Source organism: Ischnura elegans, chromosome 3 (assembly GCF_921293095.1).
Source record: "Ischnura elegans chromosome 3, ioIscEleg1.1, whole genome shotgun sequence".
Taxonomy (NCBI): Eukaryota; Metazoa; Arthropoda; class Insecta; order Odonata; family Coenagrionidae; genus Ischnura; species Ischnura elegans.
This window is the reverse complement of record NC_060248.1, coordinates 60,693,440-60,709,706: the sequence shown is the minus strand read 5'-3', so window position 1 is coordinate 60,709,706 and position 16,267 is coordinate 60,693,440. Positions and strand designations below refer to the sequence as shown.

General features: G+C 37.1%; 2 non-coding genes across 2 annotated transcripts; both read left to right on the top strand.

Moving 5' to 3' along the window:
- The first annotated feature begins 4,704 nt into the window (after positions 1-4,704).
- Positions 4,705-4,869, top strand: LOC124156672. The gene has a single exon (XR_006864377.1). It is a non-coding gene; the product is annotated as a U1 spliceosomal RNA (small nuclear RNA).
- Positions 4,870-11,206: 6,337 nt separating this feature from the next.
- Positions 11,207-11,370, top strand: LOC124156662. The gene has a single exon (XR_006864371.1). It is a non-coding gene; the product is annotated as a U1 spliceosomal RNA (small nuclear RNA).
- Positions 11,371-16,267: the final 4,897 nt, after the last annotated feature.

Genomic DNA, 16,267 nt, shown 5'->3' with positions numbered 1-16,267 from the left:
ATTCAGATACTGTCAAGGTAAAAAAAAAGATAAATGACAATATGTTACCTGGTAAAAGAGAGATGGCCATAGATGTGAATATCAAAGTACATAGTCAATTCCATCAAGTTCAACACGAGCCATTCCATATCAATGCAACACACTTAAAATAAAGTGATGGCATGTATAGCAGGCGTTCCAGTCTGCTTCTTCAGGCTGGAAGTCAAGGTTCAAATGAAAAAAAATGTCAACTGAATTAAAAAATCAGCTTGAGTTGACATAAATAAAATAGACAAGTGCCTATTCAGAAACACCTAAAGTGGGGGAACTTGAAAATTTGGAGAGTGAGATGTTTCAAATTTGATGACTCTCGACATTTAAACAATATTCTTTTGACAGGTGGAACATCTAAATTAAGTCATAATTTAGGAGTTTGAGACATAATGATATGGGCTGCTATTCTGGATGGAATAGCATTATGCTATTCTCCGATATTGCAACCGATGTTGCTATAATATAGCGTATTGCAACGCCTATGCTATTTGGTATTCAGAACGGTTGCAATTCGTGTTTTTACTACACCGGAAGACGTAATTCTCAGAATAGCATAGGCCCGTAGCAATTCACTATTCTGAACGGCGAATTGCAACCGGTAGGCTTGCTATAATATTACGCAGTCTTCGAGGCCGAGCTATTCGGTATTGCAACCCTGAAAACGTGCGCATTGCGATGTCGAATTGTTTTTCTGAGGTTAAAGTAACATAATCAAGCATTGAAAAATGGAATAATAGCCAAAAATAAAATGTTATCTGCTTTATTTTAATTAAATAATAGTAGCATAAGTGATGAATATTTCACTAGTTAAGTGAATTGGTTAGAAATTAACATTTGAGCTTAATATATGAAGCTCAAGCTTGCTTCATCGACAGTACGAAAACAATAACAATTAATGCAAAGAATTACTACGATTAGCCCAAATTTTCCGTGTTTTATTCATATTTACAACTCATAATTTTATTTCATCACTTGACTTGCTACTAAAAATATCCTCAATGTCGGCTATCAGGTCGATTCTTGAAAATTTTCAAGCTTGTGTGAACACACTAACTCGCCAAATACAATAACAGTTATAGCTTTCAATGAAAACCATATATTACCATAATAATACCATATACTTTGATCAGCCGTTCATTTCCTCAATTGGACAGTATATACAAATACATGCAACGAGTCGAAATTATTTTCCCCACTATTCGCTACCTTCTACAATTAAAACTTAAAATTTACAAACTTATAACACGGGCAGTCGACTTGAATTACTTGCTTGAAAACAAAGGATTTCTCCGAACACCAATAAAGTTTCCGAACAAATATGATTCGCCACAAACGTTTAATGGAATATCCATATACATCATTAATGCAATATATATCATGTGGAATTCAATACAAATTGTTTCCTCTATAGGCAAGTAAGTTATTCACACAATTAAGTTTCAGTATATCGGCACAGTTCAGGGTCTATCAAAAATTTCAGTGAGCATATTAAAATCAGCTGATACGAAAACAATAATAAGTGACACAACAGCACTTTCCACACGATTCACTTTTTCACAGTTGTTCCATCCATCCTCAAATTCACCATCACATCCCTCTGCTTTTTCCAAATCTGCAGCTGAAATATTGATAGTATTCCATCATATTACATGAAAGCACAGCGGTGACGTTGCCACCTACTTCATTTCCTAAACAGAGAATGAATTGAAATTAGGGAGTCATATAATATAAAGCTAGTATTAGAAACGAAAGCTTCTAGTTCATACAGTAAAGCTATATCGTCACGATCAAAGCAATAAAAGTTGGTACATATTTATTTTGACATGAAACGAACAGACAGACTTCGAAGCCTAAGACAATTACGAAGAAAATCAAACATATTTAGGTTTCAATGATTATTTCGCATAACATATATCTCACGATAAAGGAACGATCGGATATAGGTAAATGATTCAATATTTATGCCCGATAAATCATTATTATAACAGTAAAATTATGACCTAACCCACCTGTCTGAAGCCATTGTGATATTATCAAAACAACAACAATCAGCTGATTTCCTAAACGAGATTTTCAAAGCATATTATATAAATCCACGGTTTAATATAATTTTTAAATGCAAATGAAGCAATTATTTGTAATTGCAAGTCAATATTCCATAAAATACAGAAAAATATATAAAATATCTTCTCCCTCATTGGTTGCGCAAACTGTTCAGAAAGTTTTTCATACGGGAAGGGGCGGAGCTTCCAAATAGCTCGCGCAAGAAATAGCATGCTGCTATTCCGAACAAAATTATTACTACGCTTCATTCTGAATACGGGGTCGTTGCAATAATGACCCGCAGAATAGCATATGCTATTTTTTGCAACGCTTATCCAGAATAGCAGCCATAGAACCTCTGATGATAAAATAGATGCACATGACTATGGGCCTATCTGAGGCTTTCTGAGTCGGTACTTCACAAGACTTAATCTACAACCAGATAATGAACGACTATCTTGTTTCTCTGTTGGTGAGACTTTTTCCTTACATTTTTATTGAAGATAAAATTAAGTACCACATGGCTAAGCTATTACATTATGTCATGATGATGATCAAATCTGTTCAGTGATTCATTTATTAGCTTAATTATTAGCTGGACTGAGTGGCCACACCCCACTTGTGAATATTCAACTCAACAAATCATAAAATGAATGAGTGACAATGCCATGCAAAATGTGGCATAGAAAATAACTTAAGTAATAACAAGCAATGCAGTGCAAAATAGCATTTCAACTGATCACCAATTGATTGAAACATACGTACATAATTCTGAATATTGCCCTTGAGAAACTGTTACACCTAAAACTTTGCAAGACTCCCTTGAAGTAAATTTAAATTTAACATATTCCACTCTGACTGTAAAATTCAGTTCATTACTGTAACCTTACTCAGACTAGATCATTTAATGTGATCTGTAAAACTGGAATTAGCATAAAATAACCTGCAACATGGCCTCCATTAGGCCACCAGCTCTCTAGCTCCATTAGGACTGCCACAAGTATAGCTGAAACAACACCATTAATTTATGAGCCAGTTTTTCCAAACATAAGAATTCTTATTCCATAAAGAAACTTATATCAATTTTAAAATTTGGTAGATATTTAGTATCAGAACCAGCTATGGGTGTACCACTTTTGAACAATATTAAAATTACGATTTTTCAACAGTAAAGGGCACCCAACAGTTCAGAACCTCAATCATACAAATCCAATGTCTCACGATAGAAGAGGATAATGAATAAAACCATTGACTACACAGCGAAGAGAAAAAGTTCTACTAGAGAAAGACTCCAGTTCAGATCAAAGGGGATGTAATCGTAAAATTAAATTTCAAAGATCATTACCTATTCCATTGCGTTGAAATTTATCCAAAAATCACACCCCTACATGATAGAAATCCAAGAGCATTTTACAACAGATCTTGCCAATATTCACATAACCATGTCCAGCATACAAAGCCAATGTCTCATGCTATACGCGACTGATGAATTATAGCATAAATTTCACTGTGAAGAAAAAAAAAAAGATAGGTTCCCATTCGAAGAGGTCATATTCATATAATGTAATTAGAGTTCTTACCTATTTCATTGAGTTGATCTTTATCCAACATTCACACCTCAACGTGATAGAAATTGAAGAGCTTTTTTCAATAGAATACGCCAATTTTCACTTAACAAAATACACCATACACGTCCAATGTCTCATGCTATATGTGATTGATGAATAATAGCATATATTACACTATGAAGAAAAAAAGCAAATGGGATAAGGTGCACAATCAAAGAGGTTCTAGTCATAGAATTTAATTAAAATAATTACCTATTCCATAGAGTTGACCACGTCCAACATTCACACCTCAACATGATAGAAATTCAATTCAAGGGCACATCCTTCCTTACTCAAATATCGAACATCCATAATTATTTCCACTTATTTTCATGTTTTAATTGTCCAGATAACGAGATAACTGAGTAATACTGGTAATACCTCGAGCAAAACGAATGTTTCTGTCAACAACAACATAGGCAGGTGAAGCAACTGCACAATGTTCGCATAGTACAGTGGCGTAGGTTACTTTTGCACAATATGCATTAATCCGTATAAAATATCGTTCATATGTATCCACAGATAACATTACACAATATTAAAATATGTTTCTTCCGCTGCACTGCTCTTTATTTTGCCAATGAAAAGTAATTCACACTAAAAGGATTATGTTGGTAATAGCATGAAGGATATCGAATAGGATGCTGAACTTGATGAATTTTCACTAGCGCCCCAGGTCTTCACGCGGTGTCTTATCCACAACATTAGGTAAGCCGGCGGCCTATACTTCTTTCACGGCCTTGTTTATAACGTCCAGACCAGGTGTGTCATGAATTTCGAAAATGGTGCTTTTGTACTTGAGGGAAAAGGGTGAAAATTAGCGATAAGAGATTGGGTATACCTTGACTGATATTTATTTTTTAACTATAACTAGGAAAATTTACTTAAAAATTAGCTTGTATGAATAATGATTTGCTATGGTATACACAAGTGTTGTTAATGTTGAAAATCTTTAGTTTGCTAGTCACAAAGCAGTTTAAGGCGAGTATTGGGTGGTGGCGCAGGTGAACCCCTCATTAGCATACTTACCTGGCGTAGAGGTGTAACGGTGATCTGTAAGGCCGTTCCTCCGGGACGAGGCTTGCCCATTGCACTCCGGGCGTGCTGACTCCTGCGATTGCCCCAAATGTGGGTAACTCGGGCGCACAATTTTTGGTAGTAGGGACTGCGTTCGCGCTGTCCCTACATAATTGGTATTCATGATTGGCAACTTCGTCTCCGCCTTCGTAGTTTGTACTCCAATCATATCCTCTTCAAGTTTATTGCTTGAACAGCAAGGAAAATCGGTCGACTCAGCAATTCGGTTTGTTCAGTGGCTAATCGCGTCTGCTGGAGTGCTATCTATTTCAATGACTAAAATGTTCGGTCGCGAAATGTTCTAAGTTTCGAATGATCTACCTTTCTGAATCCTTGTCGAATTCTCATCAACAAATTTTGAATGTCGAGGTTTGCATTACCGAACTGTCAACTGTGTTTTCAAGGAATTTGCATGATGTAGATGTTAAGGACCTGTAAAGAGATGGTCTTTTGAATATGGGCGTAACATTAGCAGTTTTTCAGTCATTAGGTACTTCGTGTTGCCTGATGACTTTTATGAATATTAGCAGCATTTAGGGGCAATTTCTGGGGATTGTTTTTTTATGCGCACTACAAAGGATTCCAATTTCTCCATGTTTCCGGTGCAATTGCGTGGGTTTGTTGGCGATGACAACAGTTTCGCTGGCACTGCTGCCAGCGTCTTCAGGTCGAAGATGACTGTTGTTGTCATCACCAACAAACCCACGCGGTTGCACCGGAAACATGGAGAAATTGGAACCTGAACACCGTGGAAACCTACGTAGTCACACTACAAAGGATTTCATGTGGACCAGGTGTCTTATTTCGATTGATGAATTGCTATACATTTTCTATTCCTTGAAGACTAACATCAATGGGCCTTATCTTCCGTTCAACCGCCACCATGAATTCTCCGAAGCCTCGTTGAAATCTCTCCGGAAGTAGGAATTTTATGACTTAGCTCCATCAGAACTGTTTGTTAACACATCTCCAGTGTCGTTTCTTTGCCTACGGACTGAAGATCTTTTTCCTACTGCTTTCCTAATAAATGATCATAATGCCTTTGGGTTATTTCGTTACTGCTCTACAAGCGTTTCCCTTTTAAAATTCGTGAATGTGTTCCTGAACGCCTCCTTCGTGGCAGCTTTAGACAGCTTATGTTTTTTAGGCTTTATTACACACTTTCACATCTAATTCATTGTTTCAAATAGCATCCGCACCAAACAGAGGAGAAAATATTCTTGATTTATTAGCGACAAATATACCACATCAGGTAATAAACGTTGGCACTGTCGAAGGAATAAGTGACCATAGGGTAGTAACTGCAAAGTTTTCTCTAAATACCGCTGTAAACTTTAAAAAAGAGCGTAAAATTTTCATTTTTAAAAGAGCTAATTTTGATGGGTTTAAGAGTCATATGAAAAATGCTTTCCCCGAGTTTCAAGAATCAGTATTAAAGTTAAATGTAGAGAATACTTGGAAAGCTTTTCTTTCGCTCGTAACTTCGGGAATAAATAGCTACATCCCTAGTAAAATAGTAAAAGAAGGCAGCGAACCGAGATGGTACGACGCGGAAGTGAGAAAATCATTGAGGCGACAGAGAGCGTGTCATGCTAAAATGAAAAAAGTCAGCACGGATTTATCCGCTAATGAACGCGAGCTAATAATTAAAAAATATAGGATGACTAAAGCCGCCACGAAGGAAGCGTTCAGGAATGCGTTCACGAATTTTAAAAGAAAAACACTAGTAGAGCAGTTACAGGATAACCCAAAAGCATTTTGGTCATATGTTAGGGAAGTTCAAGGTAAACGATCTACCCTATGTTCGCTGAGAAACGACAATGGAGATGTGTTGACAAGCAGTTACGATAAAGCCAATTTATTAAATTCCTACTTTAAGAGCGTGTTCACGGAGCCTTCCGAAAACTCACCCGAGACCGATGACAATCCCTGTCTACATAAGATGCCAGCTATTGACATTAGTACGCTCGGAATAGAAAATATATTGAAATCGCTTAGTCCAAATAAATCACCTGGTCCAGACGAAATCCCTTCTCGCGTATATAAAGAACTAGCCTCAGAACTTGCCCCCTACTTGCAGTTAATATTCAGTAAATCCATCAAGCAACACGAAGTACCTAATGACTGGAAAATCGCTAACGTAACGCCTATATTTAAAAGTGGAGACAAGGAACAGCCATCTAATTACAGGCCGATATCTTTAACGTCCATCTCTTGCAAAGTTCTTGAACACATCGTAGTCAGCTCGGTAATGAAACACCTAGACGCGCAAAACTTATTAATGGGAAATCAACATGGATTCAGGAAAAGCAGATCGTGCGAAACTCAGTTAGCGCTTTTCGCCCACGATATTTTAGTCTCCGGGGAAGACAACATTCCAGTAGACGCGATTTTTCTTGATTTCAAAAAGGCATTTGATAAAGTACCCCACGGAAAGTTAATAATAAAACTGAAATCTTATGGTCTAGACGAAGATGTCATTTCCTGGATTAGAGAATTTTTGAGCGACCGCGTCCAAAGAGTAGTATTAGACGGTGCAGTCTCCAATGAGGTTAGAGTCACTTCTGGCGTTCCTCAGGGTAGTGTCATTGGCCCACTCCTATTCCTTCTTTATATAAACGACATTGGCGAAGTAGTGCAGAGTAAGTTACGATTATTTGCAGACGACGCTGTAGTTTACAGAGAAATCCGTTCCAGCAAAGATATAGATGAACTAACGAATGACCTTGCTGCTATCCAAGCTTGGTGCGATGCTTGGCAGTTAGAATTAAATTTGGAAAAATGCGTCGTAATGAATTTCTGGAAGAAGAATAACTCCCTACAGCGTAACTATGTCATTCGGGGCACGCAGTTAAAGGCAGTTGAATCTGTGAAATATCTAGGGGTTAGACTCAATAATGATCTATCGTGGAATAAACATATTCGAGAAATAACCGGTCAAGCTAATCGTAAAATGGGTTTTGTTAAAAGAATATTAGGAAAGTGCGACGACAAAGTGAGAGAAATTAGCTACTTTTCCCTCGTTAGACCACATCTGGAATACTATGCCAGTGTTTGGGACCCTCATGAAAAAGGCTTAATAACAGAGTTAGAACGCGTGCAAAGAAGAGCTGCCAGGTATGTGAAAGGGCGTTACGATAGTCTTGTTAGTGTAACTGACCTCTTAGTTAAACTCGGATGGGAATCTCTGTCGGACCGTAGATTGAAAAATAGACTAAACCTTTTAGATAAATTCAAGAGCAATGTCTTTTCTGACGAAGTTAACCATATCTTGCGAACGCCAACGTACTACAGAAGATCAGATCATATAAATAAAATAAGAGAGATAGATTGCAGAACAGACAGATTCCGAATGTCATTTTTTCCACGATCAATAAGAGATTATAACGGCAGCAATAGAACGCGTAAATAGATTGCATGACTTGTAGTGTAGCCTACTAACCTATGTAAAACTTACTGCATGTTTCTGAATTTCTATTCTATATTCTATTTCTAACAGCATATAGTAGTATAGTTTGTTATTATACGGGACGTTTCTTGGACGGTGTGGTGTGCATGTGGGAGTCCAAATGCATGCTGCATGCTGGTGATTGATCACCCCCTGCCAAACACCCTAGAGGTGGCTCGCAGGGTAATTTGTAGATGTAGATGTAGATGTAAATTATTAACTCGCGATCATTAGCGAATAAGTCAGTACTGACTTTTTTTCATTTCTGCACGGCATGATCTCTGTAGCCTTAATGATTTGCTCACTTCCACTGATTACCACCTCGGTTCGCTACCTTATTTAATTTCTTTTTACAAGCAAAATAACCTATGATTTATGAATTTACGAGCGAAATTAAGCTTTCTAAATACCCTCCACATTTAACTATTTTTTAAAACTCCATTGAAACACGGCGAAAGAAGCGATTCTCTGAAACTCATAAAAAGCAGCTGTTTTAAAAATGAAAATTGTTTTCTCTGTTAATAATTTTTACCGATATTTAAACTAAACTTAACTGTTATTACCCTATGATCACTGATTCCCTCGACGTTGCTCACATTTATACCTGATGTGATATATTTTTCGCTATGAAATCAAGAATTTTTCCTCCTCTGTTATGTACGGAAGCTATTTGAAGCAATCTATTTCATGAAAAAGCGTACTGTAACGCCTCGCAACAGACTTAATTTTACCTACCGGAAATGAAGCTATAGGTCTGCCAAAATGTAAGGTGCGTTGAAATCTCCACCAATAATGAAATCTTTCAGGGCATTTGTATTTTATGGTATTTATCTGGGTTTCAAAATCCAGAATTGATGTTACATTATTTTGGGCCGTATATACCGTGAGCATAAAAATATAGTTTTCCCTGAAGGGAATTTCTACATCTACATTATTCCCTTCTAGTTACGTCAATGATGTTTTACAGGGTATGAGTATAATCTATACAGTATACATCAACATGCTGCATGCAATACGGTACGTAGTACGTAGTCGTCGAAAAAATTGGCCATAGCACATGCCAATAGGCGGTGTGAGGTCTCAACGATCTACATCTACATAATACCCTGCGAGCCACCTCTAGGGTGTTTGGCAGAGGGTGACCAATCACCAACATACAGCAAGCAAGAGGACCGCCACATGCACACCGCACGGTCATAGAAATATTACGCACACTAGAAAAATATACATGCTTAATCATAAAAAAAATTCCTAATGGTTAGTAATTCCTAGGGTAAATACATGCAAGGTTATAACTATGGTCATGCATTATTTCTTGCAAGCTCCCTACAACCATGGAAAAAATACAAATTATTCGGTGGATAAATATGCATGCAGCTGCATTAAGCTAGTTAAATGCAGAAAAGGAAAAGTAGGACCAACAAACCCAAGCCATAGAAGCGATGCTCTCACCCTGGTCTATTTATCATAGTAACCTATTACAAATCTAGTTGCCCTTTGCTTTACCCAATTTCATTTTAGCATAGCACGATCTCTGTCGCCTTAATGATTTGCTCACTTCCGCGTCTAAACATCTCGTTTCGCTACCTTCTTTAATTATTTTACTGGCCAATTATTTGGGAGTCCAATTGCATGCTAGTGATTGATCACCCCCTACCAAACATCATGGAGGTGGCTCGCAGGGTAATATGTAGATGTATAATTGGTTTCCGTAAGCAATCATTTTCCAATTGTAATTGAGCACCACATAGATTCAACGCTGGTGTCGGGTACTGTTTTGGCTTGGTTGACGATTGTATTCGTCACAGCTATAAATACTCCCGTTCAACCTGGGTTAATTCTATCTCTAATATAATTATTTCTAACAGCATATAGTAGTATAATTTGTTAGTATACGTGACGTTTTTGGACGGTGTGGTGTGCATGTGGGAGTCCAATGCATGCTGCATGCTGGTGATTGATCACCCCCTGCCAAACACCATAGAGGTGGCTCGCAGGGTATTATGTAGATGTAGATGTAGAATACAATGAACGATTTTTGGAAGACTTCACTGTCTGAGTCATCATCTGTTGGGCAAATTTCCGCTCCTATGACGACGTTCCACTTCGTACTATGAATTTAAAGGTAGAGCTAAGGATTTTCATTCATGAAACAATGGAAATCAACGACTTCCACGACGATTTCTGCTTCACTCTTGGTAATGCTAATCGTGAATATTCCTGATTCGCTCTTGTGGATTGTATTATTCCTAGGCCCAATATTAATACTATCTGTAACATTAGAACTTGGGTTGAATTTTGATGCATTTAATGAGCCTCCGCTAATGTTAGAGCGAAACCAAATCTTGATTAGAAGGTGAAAGGAACGTATAAAAGTTATTCCGACGTTTTATTTTGCCCTAGTTAAGCGTTTTACCCTAATGACAATGCATGGACAAAAAATTCTTGCAGAAGGGTTTAAGAAATAGGAACAGCAATTCAATGGTTGAAATGACATTTCACCGTAAATATCGTTATATTTCCATCAAGTTATACTGGATTTAATTTGTTTCGTTGGTCTTTCTTTGGTTGGTTTCGATCTTGAAGCCTGAAGGTTGTGGTTTCGCCGTTAAAATTTTACCGTTTAAAAATTTGTATGACCATATTACGGGAAAAAATAGCGTTAATTATAATTATTTGAAGGAAGGCGACTTGAAATCTAAAGTTACGCATCCGCAAGCTTTGCACCGTCCAGACCAGGGGTGTCATGAATTTCGAAAATGGCGCTTTTGGACTTGAGGGAAAAGGGTTAAAATTGGCGATAAGAGATTGGGTATGCCTTGGCTGATATTTGTTTTTTAACTATAACTAGGGAAATATTCTTAAAAATTAGCTTGTAAGAATAATGATTTGCTATGGTATACACAAGTGGTGGTAATGTTGAAAATCTTTAGTTTGCTAGTCACAAAGCAGTTTAAGGCGAGTATTGGGTGGTGGCGCAGGTGAACCCCTCATTAGCATACTTACCTGGCGTAGAGGTGTAACGGTGATCCGTAAGGCCGTTCCTCCGGGACGAGGCTTGCCCATTGCACTCCGGGCGTGCTGACTCCTGCGATTGCCCCAAATGTGGGTAACTCGGGCGCACAATTTTTGGTAGTAGGGACTGCGTTCGCGCCGTCCCTCCATAACTGGTTATCATGATTGATATATAACTTAGCTTGTCTCTCTAGTCGAAGCACAGAGCTTAATCCATACGAGTCGCTGGAATTGAAGGTGTCCTGCTTGGGCAGGGAAATCGATTGACACACTAATTCAATGTATCGAGTGGCTAAGGCTTGTGTGAAGCAATTATTCGAAGCTTAACAACGTCGCTTGCAAAGTCATTTACAGCGAGAAATTATATCAATTTCTGAAAATCAATTAATACCGTTGGAGACTCGGAGGCTGCGCGCTAGGCTTAGATTGCTTGAACAATTGAGAATGGATATCTTTAAGAGCGACACAGAGAACATAATATTAGAGCCACACTATATTTCCGGGTCCGATAGATGTGATAAATTAAGAGAGTTGTTTTGCCGAACGGATAGATATGCGAATTCGTTTTTCCCCCGAACCATAAAGGACTTTAATAAACGCTAGTCCCAACTTCGTATGAGCACTTAATTTTTTTTAGCTGTAAACGGCTGGTGTCCTAACACCCCCTGCCACACGCCTTTTAGGCGGCTTGCGGGGTATTATGTAGATGTATTTTTCGTTAATTTTATTCCATTTCATAACTCATACCTTACGAGACTTCCCAATGAATCATTCAGTTAATAAGTCTGAAAGCCTTTCAGTCATTTTCATGTCTGAGCTTTTCCAGGTTTACTGCTTGGACTGAAAAGAAAATCGGTTGGCTCAGCAATTCGATTCAGATGTACCGAGTGGCCAAAACATGTCATGACGTCCGGTAACTTCAGTAAACTTCGCGGGTAAAATTTTTAAGAATAGCGCCGAGGAATGAGTGAAGGAATTTTTCCGGCAATCGGGACCACTCACTTTAGAGAAATGGCTTTTTTCCTGATTATTAAAAGACTTTTAATACAGCTTAAGTGCTTCAGTTGATGTAACTTTTTTGTGTACATTTATCTTACATCATTTCTTCCAATTGTATTCGATTATATTTTGTCATTTTAAGACATTAACCATCCATTCACACACATTTCACAAGTTAATTTTATCGTTTCCTAATTTGATTCTCAAAACAATGCTGAAACTTTTCATATGCTCAGCGCATCATCATTGACCTTAAGTCTAAAAACCTCACGCTTGTTAACGTCTTCTATCTATGCATCTCCGGCACTGCCTTGACGCTATGCTAATTGAATAAGAGATACATAAGAGATAAATTACAAAATAGTCGTTCCCACTGCGCACGGTAGGAAGAAAATTAGAAGCTGATGAATCATTTATGTATTATCCATACTGATCGTTCTCGTGATCTTTAGTACTATTTTAAATGCCAAAGTATAATTTTTACCTATTTTGTTCGTTTATAATTCTACAAGTTCTTGTCAGCTATTAATCGATCACATTATTCGTATTCGTTACCGTGAGAAAAATCACCTGGGCCGGTAAAGTAACCACAAATGCAGTTCAAGATCAATGACTCAATTTTATTAAGTTATGTTGATTTTCTTTGTAGAATGAGCAATTCCTCATTCCTTTTATTTTTTTGGGATACGGTTAACAGTATAACATAACATTAACAGTATATGTCTAGCCTCTCATGCCACGGCGAGTTTTCATTGAAAATATTATCGAGCCAATCCGTCGCACAGTGGGGCTGAATGCTTAAAAGTTGGTCATAATTATTAAATATCATGTAATTTGCTTGAAATTTGGAATATAACAGTTTTCGAGGTCGCTAATTCCGAATATGATATTGAAATATAAAGAAAATTTATATTTTGCCAAAAAATTGGAATTTTTGCTAAAATAAGACAGTAATTGTTCCATATGTCCAGTAAAAAGGGGGGTATATTTTTAATTATATTATACTAAGAATATGAAACTGATTTTGAAAATTATATGAAATACATTTCAAAGCTTTAAGGCAACCGATTAATAATTTTATGAATTATTTTAAATAAATATCATTTTATGGCTATTTTTAATTTTCAAACATTCTAAACGAATTAATTTCGGATATTGTTACATGTATCTTAATGTTTGTACACATTATAAGGATGTATGCATACTTATGGCTCAAAAATACATCCTGGAACATAATAAGGTAGCAAAGAAATTATAAAACATTATTGTATATCAGTCAATCTGCGTAAAATATGTCAGGCCCGCGACCACTCACTTAAAAAAATGCAAACACTAAATATAATCCGTCTCTAATTCGTCCCATGAATAATTATCTAAGCACAAAACTGCATTATTGAATAAACCCACTTATTATTTTAAATAGTAAATGAAAACTAATAACTTAAATGTCTTTTTAAGAATATATAAAAAGTTAACAAACACATTTACATCACACATTATTATATAGTAGGTTTTCTACGTTGAATATGAAAAGAGCTGCGCACATAGGCTTGTAAACGTAAACACAAATTTCAACCAGATTTCGTTCCATCCAAAGAATCGTCTACCGATTCCGATGAAGATCCTGATTCTATCAGGTAGGATTCATACAAAATATGCATGGCTCCAGAACATAAAACTGTCGATGACTTGGACCGCATCACAATTTGACTTTCATTAATCGAGTCGGAATGTAACATCAATCTCACGACGGAGTCCCCTACAGTTTTTTTCCTCGAGCACTTTCGGGTAAAATCTTCCCTGAATTTCCTCAACAATTTGTTGTACGCTTCCTGCGCTTCCTCTGACATTTTTCCGATTGGTAACAATGAATTTTGTATGGTATTCCTTTCGTGCAACAGTATTTAGGGAAAACATTGTTGGCATGCAAAACCAGTGATATAATTCAACAATAGCCGTGCTGTTTAGATAGAATGCACTTCGCAGATATCTATATTTATTCTATAGCCAGAAGACAGCTTGTAAAACAGTATTAAATCTCTGAAGAAGCTCCAAATTGAGGCCTGTTTTATTGGCGGAAATTTCAGAGTTCTCGAGCTGTGTTGTCGTCATTACTACTACCGTACACCTGCTTTGGCCGGTTTAAACTAAGTTCCTTTTTAAGTCCTTCTCCTTCTTCAGCTCCTCCACCCATTTTTTAGCGTTTGTATTGCAGATCTGCCAGGTTTTAACTTACATTCTGAAAGCCACTTGCAAAGCAGCATTCGAAATTACGAATCCATGCATGCAACGTGGTTAAACTACATTAGGAATATCATACTTTACTGGACGAGATATTATAGCATTAACTTTGTACACACTTTGTCTTGAGTCTTTGTTGCGGCAATTTATTGCAAAAGAACTCATTTTGTTACGCTGATTATAAAGTAAGTGCTCCCTCCTGCATGCAACGTGTCAACGAGCTGCGCGCTTCGGCGTCCATACGGTTGGAGGTTACTTACGTATTTCTTCATTAATTCACGAAGGGGCGGGTTGGGGCGGTTAATTTTTTTTGTTTTGATAGCCGAGAGTTGTGGCTACAATAATATAACTATATAAGAGCACTGCAGAGCACTGCTATATAACTTAATATTGTTCGTATTTTAATTTTTGAATAAAATTTGTGCAATTTATTGGTTAATATTTATGTTAATAATAATTTTAATATTGTTTCAATGTTATGGTAAAGCAACATTTTTTATCTATGCACATTACTGCGTTGATTCTATTTTTTAAATTTTAAATTTAGCCAATTGGGTAGCTGAGGAGGAGTCTAGAAGATGAGGGTATTTCGAAGCGAGAGGGAGGCTATGTATCCCAGCAGCGCATATGTCACTTTGAAAGTGATTTTTACGAAGAGGTGCACACTTACCTGCTTCACAAACTTATTTCTCAGCAGATCAAATAAGTGTCTTCCCAACCATGTATAAAGAAATCATAACCCCGAACTTTTATTTTTCTAATTATGGCCACCTTTTATGGATTTGGCCCCACTGTGCGACGTATGGGTTACCTATTCGCATTAACCCATTTCCGCCAAGAAAACTCTCTGCATGCCATTAAAGATATATATGGATACACTGCTCCAATGGCCGTCTTTAGTGATCTAGCAAAATTTTCTAGCGATACATTCCATCTTTATAATTACCCGTAACCATATTCTGGGTGGTAACGAGGTCAGAATGTAATGTTGTTCAATTTCTTTCTACGTGTGATCTTGATAGAAAGGATTAATATTCACTGGAAATATATTTTTGGACGAAGAAAAATTATAACAATCTATAAAACCCCACGTTATCTTTAATTTTATAAAACTTACTTTAATTTCCAGAAAGTAGACGTCTGTATCGAATTTCTAATTCGCACCCGTCTCTTACATCAGCGGAATTATTTTGACCGGCTTCAAAAATTAATTAATAAGTTGATTAAGTTATTGAAAGCTTCAGCAACAGAGTTGGGACAGGTCGACAGAAAAGAAGAGTGCGGAATTTCTTCGAGACCCTCTTACGCTCAGAATAGTAGAATGTAGCTAAATGGCTACTGCTGGTGAAAATGAGTTAATTGTAGGTCCTTGGGGTCCCCGAGAAGAAGTATTGTGACATATTTTTTATACGAGCTTAAAGTGAACCCAATTGCCTACCCATCCCCGAGCTTCGAGGATTAGTCCAGGTCACGAGGATTAACCTCTAGAATCCGAAGATAGGGCGTTGCAATACTTTTGCATGCATTGGGCTGGGAGAGAAACGGAGGATATGCGCTAGGCTAATATATCGGATGCAATTAAAAATAGATGTATTTCAGAGCGATACGGAGAGCATCGTCTTAATAATCTCGATTTATTTTCAGGTCCGACTGAAACGATAAAATAAGAGAGATATTTTTTCGAACGGATACATGTAGGAATTCGCTTTTCCTCTGAACAAATCAACGACTTCATTGAATGCTAGATCGCTCGGAGTCATATTATTCACATTGATCTGCGAGTCGGAAAACCCAATAGATGCGA